The following is a 14,436-nucleotide window of genomic DNA, read 5'->3' on the forward strand; positions in this document are numbered from 1 at the left end:
TGTGAAGTATGCTTAAAGATAAAGATGTAAATGTTTGTTTGTTCACTTATTTATTTTGCATATGGATTACTAAGGAGAGGTTTCCGCATTGTTCTGAGTGACCCGGGATTTGAAGCTCATGAAGACATTTTCTATCTTAAGCATTGCTGTGCAATCCTATCGGTACTGATGAGCTTTTGGTTCTCCACATGCGCCTACATCAGGGCATTTAATTTTTAGTCCCATCAAAGCTATTCCCCTCCTCAAATACACCCCAAACATTTCACACAGGATTGCTCTTGATAGTCTTGACACCAACTATGCACCCCTGCTATGTGGCAAAGGGGAGTCTTGTGGTTAAGAGCTTGAAATCTGGCGTCAAATATACTGGGATTCAAGTTTCTGCTCTGCCAAATCCTACTTTCTTAACCTTGACTAGATTGCTTAAATTTCTTTACTTGTAAAGTAGAAATTATAATAGTACTTACCTCATAGGCTTGTTTTGAAATTGTTTGAGTTTAACCATGTCAAGTGGCCAGTATATCCTGAGAACAGGAAATTGCTAATGATGATGAGGAATCTGTTGAGAATCAAACTGTGAGCTTAGGGCAGAAGACCAGCAGGTACCAGTGAAATCTGGCTCCATGGGACTCATTTGAGAGGCCAGAGAGGACCACACACGTTCCAGGGCTGCCACACCAACTTGCCTGACTTCTCAAGAATGAAGAAGTTGAGCAGAGACAAGACAACCCCTACTTGCTCAGATATGTTTTTTCTTTCAGAACAAATAACAACAACAAGCCCTTCCATTCCTCAGCCTCACATGTCAAGAATAGTTTCCAAAGACAGTTAACACATATAGTTTTCTCAAATACTTTCTCTTTGGGAAGAAAATTCTAACACAAATTCTTCACTGTGGGGGTCTGGTACAGGGTTATGGCAAATGATGGTGTCTCCTTTCCTTGCCTGAAATATGGCTTCCTACAGCCCTTGTGGTAAGATACAAATTTATTCCACATTCCACAGGCCCTTTGTATCGTAACTCCTGCCTCATCATCTTGGGCCTTAGTTTCCTCCAATGTAGAGTAGCAATTAAAAGTTCATCCTTTGGATTCAGGTCTTGTGTCTGCAAAACTCCTAGCTGTCTGGCAAGTTATTATTGTCAGGATAGCCTTTGGGTTTCTGAAGTGCCCCCAGCCCCCCTCCTTGCCATGGAGCTGTACCAATGGAGTAGTAGGCCTTAATTCATCAGCTTTGTTACTAATAAAGCTTGATGGGACCTGACAGCAAAATCAGGCGTCTGAAGTCTAGACATCTGTATTCATCTGTCGGTGACTCTTACCCAGGTGTTCAAAGCAGGTTTCCTCCTGTGGTAATAGTTGGCTTACTAGATGGAGAAGCAGAGAATGTGTGTGTGTGTGTATGTGTGTGTGTGTGTGTGTGTGTGTGTGTATTACAGGAGGAATAGTGGGGGTGGGAGTAGGTTACTCTGGAAAAGTCAAGAACCAGGAAGGGAATGAAGGACATGTACCCAGGGCTCCCTAATTGGGTACATCTCCTTGATGGAAGGAAATGAAAGATGGAAAGGCAGATAGAAGCCCCTTCCCAATCCTTCCAAGAGGCCTGTTGTTTCCCCCAGTACACACAGGCAGAAAGCCAAAAAGAAAGTGGATTACCACACAATCCTTCTGTCCTGGTTTCTTCATCTATCAATTGGAAGTAATAATAATAATAACAGTCTTTTGTTATTGTTGAGAGAGTTACAAAAGATAATATTCTTCTCTATGCAGACTTTTTTCCAAGGACCTGAGGACTGTCTTTCACAGCTGTCTGTGATTTAGAGCCTCTGTTCATGAGAACCACTGGTGTCCTAAGCCCTTCAATTATTTCCTCTACTTCTGGCAGGGTAGAGAGGCAGAGTGGGGTGGCTCATATTTCTCTTGTCAAGAATTAAAGCTTTTTTGTTATTGCTGCTGTTGCTTATCATTGCTTCAGACACACTCAGTGACCGTGGCACTTTTACTGAGGTTATACTATCAACTGCTACCAAATGGAAAAAATTTTCTGTCCCCACCTTAACTGGTCCCAGGAATTCAGTTCTATCAGTAGATTCCAAGAGAATAGCCTGTCCTTTCTTCATGTAATACTCTTTTCCCAAAGAAGCTTGAAGAAATTCTTTCTGTACTGAGGTTAGAGAAGGTTTGTGTGGTGCCACCCCCACCCCCATGTACTATTTAACATCATTCTCCCAACTTAGAGTGGAATCTACCATCTCAACTCATCCATGGCTAGGGTGAATGTCTTGACGGCCATGGGATATCCCACAGGGACTAGGAATGGTCTCTGTGCTCCTTCGTCTCCTTCATGGCCAAGAATCTCCATCCTAGAGTCCTGAGATCTAGCTTCAGTCTCCAACTCTTCCCATCCTGTCTCCTGGGAGTAATAGCCGGTCCTCAGCATGTGTACCTATGGCGGGGCTTTGCTCTGGGACTCTATGCAGAATTCTCAGTTCCCAAGGCAGGCATGCAGAATAACCCAGACCTGGCACCTAAACCCAGGAATCAAGAGACATTCAGGAAGAGCCTACTGCAATCCAGGCTGCTTCTCTCTTTTGAATTTGCAAGGAACACTGGTCTTAGTTGGGCTGCCTGGGGATCTGTCAGAGACTCATTGTAGGACTTTAGACAACTCGTGTGCACTTTCTGAACCTAAATCAAATGGATCAATCAGTTTTGAATCCAGGTGAGTCTGTCAGATTAAATTGTCAATTAACAGATCCTGCTGACAGTCCTTGGAGGTCCCTAGAAGTGAATCTAAACAGAATAATGTTAGCCAACCTCCATCAGGAAGGTTAAGCCTGCAGATTCTTGAGCCAGACTGCCTTGGTTCCAATTGCACTTCTACCATTACTAAACTTGGATCTTGGACAGTGTATAAGTTCTCTGTGCCTCATTTTTTCCCCCTATAAAGTGAAGATGATAATAGTACCTACCTCCTATGGTTGTTAAAATGAAGAACTTAGAACGGTACCTGGCATGCAGTAAACAACCCTCAGAAAGCATTAGCAACTTATATTATTTGTTCAGTCACAAGAAAGGCAGGGCGAGAATAATTAGAAAGAAGAGATATTATTAAATCTTCATCAACTGTTGCATGCATAATGTATTGGAGGGGACAGTAGGTGTAAATTTCTTTTCCTTATGATATTGCAACCATAGCAACAATAATGATGGCTAATCTCCATTGGCTCCATGCTATGTACTAACATTGTGCTAAGTACCCTATATGAGTTTATTATTTAATTTATAACAATCTCATTAGATAGTATTGTTATTAGCTTAGTGTAATTTGTGTTAGGTCACATCATTCTTAAGTGGCAGAGCTGGGACACAAACTCAGGTCTACCTGATGCCAAAACTTGTGATCTTATTGCAGTTGAATGGTTTGTATCCTCAAAGTCCTGACTAACTAAGAGGGAAAGCATGTATTCCTGGTCCAAGTCATTGTCAGGAAGAAGCCAGTCTTGGATACAAAAAGCCAGAGTGTAGTGAATAGGCACACAGAAACCAGAGTCATCTCAATTTCAGTGTGTTCAGACTTGTCACCATCTAGAGCTATGGCGCTATCTCATGGCAATTGGCCTCATTCCAGTTCATAATTCTTGCCAAGGTCTTGTTTCTGGAAGCCTCTTTTGGGCCTTGACTGAAACTTCCATTGCATCACCTAATAACTACATTCTTCCAACCGTGGCCTACAGGTTTGTCTGCAGATAAGTGGTCTTTTAAGTGGATTGGACATAAGCTGAAGATGTTCCAGGATACTCTCAGTTTTGGCTCTCGGATCCAGATCTGAAAGCACAGTAGGATTCCAAGAGTTTGGAATGTCACTGATAAGCTTCTGTCTCTTGGTTTATAGGCACTGTCAACTTTTGAATTGACTTTAGAAAGAGCTAGGAAGAGCCCCTTCCCAAGTTCATTGCTGAGTGAGGAGCAAGGGAGCACTGGGTAGGGGAGGCACCTCCGGCCAGCCTCTTGCAAGAAAAATCTCCTGTATTATCTAGAGGCACCAGGCTTTCCTCTGGATTATCTCTACTGACACAGGAAGTGGGACCTGCTGGGACCTTTGACAGGGCATGCAGGAGTTGAAGGGTCTGTGTTGTCAAGAGCAATTTTAGCAGGGACTGTGCTGGTTCAGCTAGAGGGGCTGATCCTTATGTTAGCCAGTGAAACTGAGGTCATGGATTTGAGTTCTCTAAGGCTTACTATGGGTTCAATAGTGTTCCCTCCAAATTCGTGTCCACTCAGAACCTCAGAATGTGACTATATTTGGAAGTACTGTATTTACAAATGTAACTTGTTAAAGATCTCAAGATGAAATCTTCCTGGATTTAGGATGGTTAGTGTCCTTATGAAAAAAGGAGCAGACACCGAGAGACACACAGAGAAAACCATGTACATATGGAGGGAGACAAACCATAACAGACTCAACTCTGGGAAACAAACAGAAGGTTGCTGGAAGGGAGGTGGGTGGGGGGGATGGGGTAACTGGATGATGGGCATTAAGGAAGGTATTTGATGGAATGACCACTGGGTGTTGTATGCAACTGATGAGTCACTAAATTCTACCTCTGAAAGTAATAATATGTGTATGTTAATTAAGTTGAATTTAAATTTAAAAAATTTTAAAATATGGAGGCAGAGATTGGAGTGATATGTCAACAAGCCAAAGAATACCAAGGATTGTCAGAAACTACTGGGAGGTGGGAGATAGCCATCGAATTGTTCTCCCTCTGAGCCTCCAGAAGGAAATAACCCTGCAGACGTCTTGACATCTCAACCCAGACATCTACCCTCCTGAACTGTGAGAGAATAAACTTCTGTTGTTTTCAGTTTGTGGTGATTGGTTATGGCAGGCCTAGGAAATACAGGGCTTGTGTTGGGGAACAATGGAAATTCAAGATTCCCACCACCCTTTGGAATGCTTCAGAAACATGTTTCCCAAGAGACAGGGGAAAGTGTGGGTGAATCAGAGCCTGCCCTTCCCCATTGCTGGGCGGATGGAAGCAGGGCACAGACATGTCAAAGATGACCTTCCTGGGCCAGTTTCATATTCAAAGAGGAAGGAGCATGTACGCCCTGTAACTGGAATGAGTCTCTTCTCTCTGGTTTTCTCTTTTTTCATTTATAAGGTGGAGGGACTAGGCCAAAGCAGTGTTAAAGTGGGGCCCCTGCTGTATTCCATGAGGTCCTAAGCGTTGGACATAGGTGCTTCAGTGGCTGCTGTGGTGGCATGCAAAGGGAATGCTGAACAGGGGTGCTCCACTTCCCTGACCCCCACTTCAACTATAACCATTCATCTTTCATCAGATTTATATTTGGGGCTTTCATATAAGAGGGTTTAATTGCTAATAAAGGTATAAAATTATTTCATTAGAGTGTTTCTGAGGTCGAGGCCTTCGACAATGAACAAAAATGGCTGCATAGCTCCGTTCAGCATAGAAATGGGTCTCCTCTCAGCCCAAGATATTCTTCAGAAACTGAAGTGCCCTTGAGTCTTCCACTGGCCTCAAAGCTAACAGCTGAGGCTTCCTGCCTGCATTAAGTATTTAACTTGGCAAGATGGAGTCAAGAGCCCTCCTTCATACCCATCCCTGTCTTCTCTTACTCCCTGTCTCCATTTGAATCAGAGCCTGTGCTCTATGTTCAAGCAAACCGAGGCACAGAGCCTGAAGTGGAGGCAGATGGAGATGGTCCACGCCAAGTGGTATCAATCATATCTGCATGAGTGCTTTCAACTGTTTATTGACTTCCAACTCTGGGTATGTGTGTTTGACCTTTTATTCCCACTACATTAAGATTGTACATTCCATGATCACCTCCTATTTTTTTAACTGAAATATAATTAATTAATATGCAATGTGATATTAGTTCAGGGTGTTCAACATACTGATTTAACAACTGCATACATTCTTGGTGCTCATCATAAGTTAGTCACCCACTGTCACCACACAACATTATTACAGTATTATTGGCTATATACCTTATGCTCCACTTTTCATTTCCATGATTTATTTACTTTATAACTGGAAGTTTTTACTTCTTAATCCCTTATCTATTTCATCCCTCCCATTATCCACCTCCCCTCTGACAACCACCACCAGTTTGTTCTCTGTATTTAAGAGTCTGCTTTTTTGGCTTGTTTCTTTGTTAATTTATGTTGGTTTTTAGACTCCACATATAAGTGAAATCATATGGTATTTGTCTGTCTTTGACTTATTTCACTTAACATAATACCCTCCAGGTCCATCCACGCTGTTGCAAATGGCAAGATCTAATTTTTTCATGGCTGAGTAATATTCCACTGTATGTACATATTTATATCTGTAAATATGTAAATATACATACCACATCTTTTTTTTTTTAAGATTTTATTTATTCATTCATGAGAGACACAGAGAGAGAGGCAGAGACACAGGCAGAGGGAGAAGCAGGCTCCATGTAGGGAGCCTGACGTGGGACTTGATCCCGGGACTCCAGGATCACACCCTGGCCTGAAGGCAGCGCTAAACCCCTGAGCCACTGGGGCTGCCCCATACCACATATTCTTTATACATTTTCCTACCGATGGGCATCTGGGCTGCTTCCATATCTTGGTCATTATAACTCTTTAGTGGATGCCCAGGGAATAAAGATGAATAACCAGGAGCCCATATCAAGGAGCTCATGGTCTAGTGGGAGACACAAATCATAAACAAGTGGGTACATCGATTTATTACAAGTGCCTTGAAAGAAGTAGATTCTCAGGCACTGTGAACACAAAAGAGAACATGGTTGGTTCAGTGGGAGGGGAGTGCTTGGCCCCTAACATCAGCATGCCTTCCTTTGAATCCTGACTTGATTAGTGACTAGTTCTGGAACTTTGGGCTAGTAACAAGCTTTCAAAGTCTCAGTTTTGTCATTTATAAAATGAAGCTGATACTTACTGGTAATTATGTAATGTGACACTGTATAGAAAGTGCTTAGTGTAATGCTGGGCAGGTATGTAGTACAGAGTAAATGTTAGTTATAATTATTACTATTATTATTGCCACCTGACAGGGAGGCCAGGAAAGCATTCAGAGAGAACACTTGAGCTGAGTCATGGAGGATGAGTGGGAATTGGCATTGAGGAGGTCAGCAAGAAGGGAGAATCACCATATGGCACAGCTCCAAGGGGCACCATTTACATGGCAGTCTATGCGCATGGCTCCCCCTGGACTTGTGTGGCACAGAGCTCCATGGCAATACTTCATCCTTGGAGTAAGGATGTTCCCTCAGTAGGAGGAAAGTGCTCGGCTCCAGCAAGACTTGTCTTCTCAGGAATGACTGCTGATTTCCACCATGCCCAGCTGTGGTTGTGGGGACAAAGATGATGCTATAGCAAATTCATAGAGAACATCTTTGGATAATGGGACTTTGAGGGCTGCAATTCACTGTGGAGACTGGGCGTTGTCTTAATGAAAGCATCTGGCCACCTTAGTCTTATGCTTTTGGAATAAAGCTTAATTTTATTTAAAACAGGTCTGGGTTGAATTCCACTCAAAAGGTGGCACACCTCCAGAAGATTCAAGAGGCCTTTTATATCAGGTGAACACCTTGATCTCTGACTCATCAGGGCTGGGCCCAGGTGCAGAACCCTGACATCTCTCTTGGTTAGAGTGCCATCCTGAGGAATAGGGCATCTCTCCTGGCCCATCAGGCTGTGTAACTGGAGATTTGGGAGAGGATATGGCCCTTAACCCTGTCAGCTGTGGCTGCCTTTTAGAATTCCAGACTCTGAGCCTCAGCTGCCCAGATTGAACTCTTATATGATCAGACCTGAGACACCATTCTGCTCTCTATTCAGCTGATTTTGCCTTACTCATTCTCCTGTCTCTTTAAATTTGAGCAGCTCATCATTAGTCTATTTTTAAATCCTGGGGGCACCAAAAGTAGCTAAGTGATCTTAGACTTAAACTATCTAAGCTTCTGCTTCCTTGTGCAAAAAGTGGAGATAAGATCGATGACCTCATAAGGCCGTTGGGAAGATGAATGAGACTTAATGACATAAAGCGCTCTATGAATGCACATACAAGTAGTTGTTTTCCTACGTGGGACTCTCTGGTGGTGCCGAATGGTCAATTATTCTGGGATGGTTGCTCTGATTGCTCCTCCTGAGACTCTGCCTTGCCCATTGCCTAGAATATCGGGGCATAAGTGACACAGGTGACCACCCTACAGCAGATGCAAAGCCCTCTCCACTTACTCCATTCTACTGAGCCCCAAATATGGTGCCGCCCAAAGACCTTTAGTGTCATTGAATTTTGGCTAGAACAAGTTTTCTTTTACTTTTATTGACTTCCTCTAGAAATTGTATTTTTCTTAAAGGTCCCAGGTAATTCATGAATAAAGGATTTGGTCCTTAGGGGGTTGCAAAGTATTTGTCCCTATTGTTGCCTTGTTCCCTGGATGGCTGACTCAGAAGGTGGGGATTCCAGGTGAGGAAATGGAAACCATTCCACTGCCCCCATCTTTGAATATTTATGTTCATTCTAGATTACTGCAATTTACTTTAGACATTCATTTTTCCAGAACTGATAGATGCTTCCAAGGGGGAGTTGATAACTTGAGTTGTTAGGAAATTCATATTTTGGTGCAGATAGAAAATAATTCCGGAGATAATGCACAGATAGGACATTTCGCACCCTGACAACCATGCTCATTCCCTCATGCCCCTGCTAGCTGGTCAGAAAGGAGTCTGAGAAGTAGGAGAAGGTACCAGCAATTCTTTTTTTGTTCCAGTCCAGCACTTGAATAACAGATTTTGTAGAATGTTACATGATAATGATGAAAATAAATCACTCAACACATTAAAATACAGAGAAGAAACCTAAAGATGGCATCCAATCTTACTCCATGGAAATAACTGCTCCATCGTCTCTCTCCTTCTATCTACAGATAAAAGAAGAGAAAAAATAGGAACATTTCATGTGTGTCTTGAGAAACAAAAAGTAGTAAATTACATAATCTGCTACTTCACAGAAGTAAGGAAATAAGGAAATCACTAAAACCACATGTAAACATTTATTGACAACTAGTGAATAAGTTCTTGGAAGAGACTACCAAAGGTAAAAGCATACGATTATAGAAAACCTGACAAGTTGGGGTTGCTAGACCTTTTGAACATGTGCTTTAAATGTAGACAAATCTACAAACTCCATAATATGTCACACTTGGAAATTAGAACTTTCATCCTTCACCTTTATTAGTTACCTGATAATTTTTACATTTTGTTTATTTTTTTACACCTTATTGCAATTATTGTATCTCGATAGCATGAACTTTGTACTTTGATGATATGTTAATGTTTGCCACCTATTCTTTTTAAAGCATTTTAAAACTGGATTTTTCTTTTTCTGAGTTCTTTATGTTCATTTATTTTTTTTTTTCATTGGCTGGATTTGATTGATAAATTTTTTTTCAAAAGCTATTTCTCTCTCTCTCTCTCTCTGGTATGTTTTATCTGGACTGTTGCTTTTGAATTTGAAGGACAACTTTCTTACATATAAAATTCTGGGGGTCACTCTATTTCCTTGACATTTAGGATCTTCTGTCTTATATTATTCAGATGTTTGATGGCAGTCTGAATTTTACCCTGTAGGTGACTTGGTTTTTCTGCTTATGTATCTATGGGATTGTATGATAGTGAAGCTAGATGTGGGGAGGTGGTGGAGGTAGGGGTTGCTGGTGGTGGGAAGATGGTCAGCTGGAGAAGTAGAGGTAGAATGGTAGGAGAAGGAAAAAGAGCAGCCCTAAGGAAGAGGACATTGAACCCCTTTCTCCATAATTTGCAGCTCTATTAAGAAGAAGTAGAACCAGTTACCAAAGAAGCTGTTCTATGGGGAATAGGAATTTTAATGAAAACAACAGTATGATGACTTTATCTTGTAGGAAAAAAGCATATTTGCAGGAAGACTTAGAGAGAAATGGTACATTTCTTTAAGTGATTTTAGGGAAAACTCTCTATAATGCAGCAAGGGCAACTCTACCATTTTTTCACATTCAAGGAATCAGCTTCATGTTCCTTGCTGTTAGGGAGGCCTTCAGCTCAGATATCTCCAATTTATTCCTGTTTGGCTTAGCAGACCATTAAGCAATGAATTTGGCCACAGGCTCACCATTCCTAATGATGTTTTTCTTGGGTTAATATGAAAAACCAGTTGGCAATTGCTGAGTAACCACACGATGACAGCATAGAGGGAGGACACAAAGGCTCCAGGTGTGTGACAAATGCCAAAAGGAAACCGGAACATGATTGAGACAATACTGAATCCACAAAGTGGGCAAGGTGCCCCTAAAGAGACGTATGTAACCATTCTGTTGGAGGGTCTGACACAGATGGAGTCTGTGTGGGTCTGAAAAGCAACCATCACTGCTCTTGGAAGACAAATGGAAAAAAAGAGCCTTTGAGTTACAGGCTCCTCCATCCATCGATGCCTAATTGGTTGTTCTGGCACAGAGGGCTTTATGATGTCAGAAAGTGAAGTTCTGTGATGATGGGATGGTGGAAAAGAAAACATTATCAGCCTTAGTGCCTAAAATGCCACCACACAAAATGAGAGAGGAAAACATTTGAAATCTGTGTTGCATTCTGGTGTTTCCACCTTGAAAAGAGGAAGGGCTGATGGAACTTATAATCTAAACAAAGCAAATAACATGTGGTTGAAACACCAACAAAGGCTACTACCTCTGCAATAGGCACTCTGCCGTGCATTGTCTCAGAGACCTCCATACACTTTAACTTCTAGGATCCTAACAACTGTTAAGAGGCAAGAAGATTATGACCCCTGTATCCTGGATGCTAGTAATGTTCTCTTTGGCCACAGAGATGGCTTTAGCTCTAGTGGGGCAGGAAGACACCCAGGGAAATAGACCTTGGCATGTGTTCTCTATTAAGGAGTCTCCTCCTTCCCCTGATGTTGTCTTAGGTTCCCGGTAGTAGCTGGGAAGCTGGTGGTCTATTCCTCTGCTATTGCTGGGTGACACTCTTTTTATCTGGTTCATAGTGATGGAGAAGAGTTGGTGAAAATTTGAATGTGGCACCTGAAAGCCACTGCTCTGATATTTGGGCCACCTCTGTCCTCACCCATGTGTACCTTGTGATAGTCCCTTGGCAAATTGCTTCCTCCCAATTCCTGCACACACACATCCCCATCCCCAACAGCTTGTGACCTGGAAAACTTAAGGCCTTTGAACTTGTCTTGCTTTATCTCCCTGCCTGCATAGGGGGAGGGGGAAGTGCTCAGTCCCAATGGTGACCAGTCTTGATCAGGGCATGCTCAATTTGCCCTTCCCAATCCTGTTGGCTTGTCATGCCTGCAGTGGAAGGGAAAGAGAAATAATCTCATTTAAGGGATGCATTGAGAAGTCAGAGGGGCTTAGAGAGGTAAAAAGCTTGCTCAACTGAACACATCTGAAATGTGCAGAGCTGGAACCCGAACGCAGACTCCAAACCCCAGTTTGGAGGCAGAAATAGGGGTCAGTCTAAGAAGCTGTGCCATAAACAACCAGTAGTCATTCCTTTCTGCCCTGTCCAAACCTGACTTCCCTGTCAGCAAAGACAAGCCCAGATTTCTGAGTTCTTACTGTCACACCCCTTGCCAAATGCAGGCCTGAGTCTTCCTGACTGGGCCCGGCCCCATAGGACAAGTTGCACTGAAGCGGGGGGCTGGTTTCCAGCTGCCCCCATCCCTTCCCACCCAGAGACCCCACCCCTTCCTCTCCACCCTCCCCTTCCTCCCCTACTCCCTACCAGTATTATCTCTCTGGATACAGAGCTGCCTTTGAAGTCAACCAGGAGATTTCTTTTGATAAAGAAAAAAAAGTGTCTGGAGAGGGTGGCAGAGGGAGAGGGATGGGCAAGGGGCCTGGTCTCCTTCATCCTCTTCTTTCAACTCTGACTGCTGATCAAAGCTCTGGTGGAACTGCAGGATTGAAGAGATCACATGCCAACAACGGGAAGGGTGTCAGTTCCTAGGATGGTATTAAACACTTGGAAAGGGACAAGAAATCAATTCATCAAGTAGATTAAATAAATAAAGAAGGAAAACAAGCAGAAGCAGGAAAAGAAGCCCTGGCATTTCCCGCGTTTCCATGGAGCCCTTTGATAATGCAGTGACTCTAGGCCATACACATTGGTCACATTATTTATCACTGGAGCATGAACGTCCTAACCACATCCAAGGGCTTTCACTGGGCTCCTTAAATCATCCAGGACCACAATGAGATGCAAATGGCCTAGCAAAGGATTCGGAACAGAGAAAAGGCAGTCCTGCCGCCCCCCCCACCCCCCACCCCCCAGACTTCTCCCTCAAGTCTGGAGGCTGCCCCAGGCCCAAGCAGTACTTTCTCTTTTGTTTCCCATGCCTGGCACCCTGGGTTGCTCTGTCTGGCTGCGATGACCCATTTAGTCTATGCACTGGGTTCTTGGGACTTTTCTTTTCTTTGCTGTTTGTTCTTGAAAATCCTGGATCTTGCTCCTAAGGAATGTAGGGCCTTGCAGGTAATTTACTTTCCCTCACATACCTATAGAATGTTTCTGTCTCCCCCCCCCCCCCCAAGAAACTTTGGAAGTATGAAAAGACACAATGGCATTTGTTCAGTGTTGGTTGGGAGTTAGTTTCACAAGGCTCTTTAGGACAGTGAGTTTGGGGTGTACTTTCTCTCTCTCCCACTTAGTTCATTGTGTGATTCCGAGTCAAGAAACCTCTCTAGTTTTCTATTGCTTCATGTGTAAAATGAGCACTGTAATGGATGTTTGGGGATTACCATCCAGCATGACCCATTCCTCCTACCTACTATAACCCAAGTTCTCCAGCCATGTGGTCTGGGTAGGATTGACATTTCTCCTAGCTCCAAGGATGAACTCTGGCTTGGGCCAATAAGCATGTTGCATCCTCCTTTCCCATCGTGATTGGTTCAGAAATGGGCTTATTGGGATGCCTGGGTGGCTTAGTGGTTGAGCGCCTGCCTTCCGCCCAGGGTGTGATCCTGGAGTCCTGGGATAGAGTCCCACATCAGGCTCCCTGCATGGAGACTGCTTCTGTTTCTGCCTGTCTTTTTCTCTGTGTCTCTCATGAATAAATAAATAGCATCCTAAAAAAAAAGGAAAGAAAAAGAAATGGGCTTATGATCTAAGCCAGTCCGATCAGAAGAACCTTACAACTTCTGCTAGAGATTCTGAGATACAGATTCTATTTCTGCTGGATTGAATAAAGAATCATGTAGCTCTGAAAGCTATTGCTCATCATCTTGACACAATGAAGGGAGAGACTACTTTTTTTTTAAAAAAAAGATTTTATTTATTTATTCATGAGAGACACAGAAAGAGAGGGAGAGAGAGGCAGAAACACAGGGAGAGGGAGAAGCAGGCTCCACGTAGGGAGCCTGATGCAGGACTAAATCCCGGGACTCCAGGATCACGCCCTGGGCCAAAGGCAGACACTAAACCACTGAGCCACCCAGGGATCCCAGGAGAGATTGCTTGAGAATGGAGCCAACACCAAAGTAAGTAGATTAAATTAAGCTTAAAAATGGGCAGGAAGATATTAGGTCTTGATCTCAGAAAGTGGGTGCTGGATCAAGCTTTGTCTGAAGTTTCACTCATCCCTGGGCCATTCACTTTCATGAACTAATGAATTCCTCATGTTGTTTGAATTTAGTTTTCTGAAGGCTAATATATGGGTTTGGCCTGGTTGATAGGGAATAGACCTTTTTTAACTTTATCATTTCTTTTAGAGAGGAAGGAAAAAAACTAAAAATATTTTTGTGGTTTTTCTAGTCTGTTGCAGGAACTATGTTAGACAGGAGAGAGGTGAGGAGGCTCTGGTTCTGCAGTTAGACAAATTTAGTTCAGATTCTTCACACCCCAAAAGTGAGCCAAACCCCAATCTCAAAGGTGAATAAGTCCAAGGCCTTCAAAACCCTAAGAAGTAGTTTTATCTTTAAAATGCTTTATCTTCTCAGCTGCAAGTAAGACCTCAGTTGTTCATTTGGGAGATTTGGGTTTCACAAATGCATGAAAGCTCCAGGTATTTAGCTTAATACAAAGCTGCTCATAGGGTACATAGATTCATATGCAGTTCCAGTGCTCACCTTGTACTGAGAGAATTAATCCTTAAAATGAAACTGAATACTAAACAGAAAAATAACAGGTTCATAGAAGCCCTTGTAAGACTCATTTTGGCTTGACGCTTGGTTGGTTCTCTGAAAGCCGATCAGCACATTAATGTTCAGGGATCTACTACTTTACAAATCAGATGAAATCTCACTGCACTAGTTTCCCTGATATCCTGTGGGATAAAAATTGGCCAATTATCTCGTGCCAGGCAATGAAAGTTGGATGTGTTTCTAAACCCATTTTTTTCCCTGGTAAATGGAG

This window comes from Canis lupus, chromosome 10 (genome assembly GCF_011100685.1).
Source record: "Canis lupus familiaris isolate Mischka breed German Shepherd chromosome 10, alternate assembly UU_Cfam_GSD_1.0, whole genome shotgun sequence".
Taxonomy (NCBI): Eukaryota; Metazoa; Chordata; class Mammalia; order Carnivora; family Canidae; genus Canis; species Canis lupus.